Raw genomic sequence first — 1,788 nt, forward strand, 5'->3', positions numbered from 1 at the left:
GAAAAGCTGTTATTTTGAACAGTGTGTGTTGTACGACACTTTACAGAAGTTATTAACAAAACCTGCAGAGACATTTCCCCCACGTGAGGAATTGAACAGCATGTTAATTTATGCACGAGAAGGGAACCACACAGGGCATGGCTGACTGCCAGAGATCTTCAAAAGCCTAAAGTCTTGCAAACACAGACTCTTTCAGAAGAACTGCCAAAGCCTCTGTGTCACCAGGAAACCCCATTCATCAGGAGGGCATCCCCCGAAACTACGTCATCCAAACGACAGATCAGCAGCCAATCAAAGGCGCTGGGATTCCCTGAAAAGCCAGCAACTGGGAAACTCCGCTCAGCTGTCACTAAAACGCAAGTAACAAGCAAAATCTTTTCATCTCATGCTGAACGGGTGCTGAACTGAGTTTAAGCAGTAAACATAAACCAAGTCTCTGCTTTTATGAGTTTTCTCAGGCTGAATTTAAAGAACTCGTAGAAAACGAGTATTAGAACTTTGGAACTTCATGCAACCTCCGTTAATCCTCATCCTTTCAACAGTATGTGTGCGTATGTATGTGTGTGTGTGTGTGTGTTTGTGTGTGTTTTCGTTAGTTTAGTTTAATGTAATCTAGAATAGCCAATAAACTGTTGTTTCATTATAAGAATTATTGTCTTGTGTCGTGAATTTTAAAGTTAAACTCTGCTCAGATCCAGCTACCTAGCTCGTAGTTTATAAATTATCATAAGCATGTATTAACCTGTGGACAGGGATAGTACAAATACTCAAATTGGTAAGATATACTGATTTTAACGTCTCGCTGGACGAACGGTAGATAAAGTATAAATTATCAAATTGGGAACCAGTTCAATCAGGTCGATATTGAATCTTCAGATTCGATTCCCCCCCTCTGAAAACCTGAGCTAAAATAAAAGAGTTAATTTTCCCTTACACTCTTTAGCAGCCGCACAGGCATTTAAGCTAAGCCCTTTACCTCAACTGCTAGCTGTTAGCATCTGACTAACACTTAGATAGGTGTGAGTGTGAAGTGTATCTTTCAAACCACTCCTCTCTCTCTCTCTCTATCCCCATCACTCCTGGTTTCACTTCCTGTTTATGCCATCACCTTCTCTTTGGATTCAGTTAGGTCGGTCCCTCCCCACATACTTTGGTTTTACTTGTGTTATTTTTATTTTGACTTTATTCTACCTCTCTTTGATTTTATTTTCATTAATTTACCTTTGTTTAGCTTGAATGTACCAATTCAGCTAAGTTGATTTTAATTAAATCTGAGACTTAATTGAATCAATTTATCTATTTTTCCTTTTAGTTTCCTACAGCTATTAGGACCTTTTCGTTTTACTTTACCTTATTTTAGTTTATTTGACCATCATCATCCTCCCTATTTGTATAGGATTACAGTAGTTTAAGCAACTGATGTTTCCTTAATGAGTTATACAGGTTATTAGTAGCCTAATCCCTGTTTCCTCTCTACTCCTCCTCACTCCTCAGTGCCAGGCCTAGTACATTGTTACTGTTCAACACAATGTAGGCCCAGATAGAACTAGGAACACTTCCCATTGTTTCTTTTTCATTTGACCTCCAGGTATTTGGTGTGTCCCTCCTAGCTTAGCTAACAGTCTAAACCTAGGTTTATGAGTCTATTGCAGCATCACCCACAAGTGACACCTGCTTAGCCATATCTCCTAGCAAAAAAAAAAAACTAAATAGGTAAAATCTTCCTTCTTCCTTTTCTTTTTTGATTTCATCTTATTTTATTTCAGTTTTGTCATAGTGACCAAACCC

The 1,788-nt window shown here is 38.5% G+C and overlaps 1 long non-coding RNA gene across 1 annotated transcript in view; it reads left to right on the forward strand.

The window, feature by feature from the left end:
- LOC107687565 (uncharacterized) overlaps positions 1–1,788 on the forward strand; it is a 12,003-nt gene that overhangs the window by 448 nt on the left and 9,767 nt on the right. The window contains exon 2 of the long non-coding RNA XR_001634143.1: positions 944–1,023. This is a non-coding gene — a long non-coding RNA (uncharacterized LOC107687565). The remainder of the gene's footprint in view (positions 1–943; positions 1,024–1,788) is intronic.

Source organism: Sinocyclocheilus anshuiensis, unplaced genomic scaffold (assembly GCF_001515605.1).
Source record: "Sinocyclocheilus anshuiensis isolate Anshui unplaced genomic scaffold, SAMN03320099.WGS_v1.1 scaffold233, whole genome shotgun sequence".
Classification (NCBI taxonomy): domain Eukaryota; kingdom Metazoa; phylum Chordata; class Actinopteri; order Cypriniformes; family Cyprinidae; genus Sinocyclocheilus; species Sinocyclocheilus anshuiensis.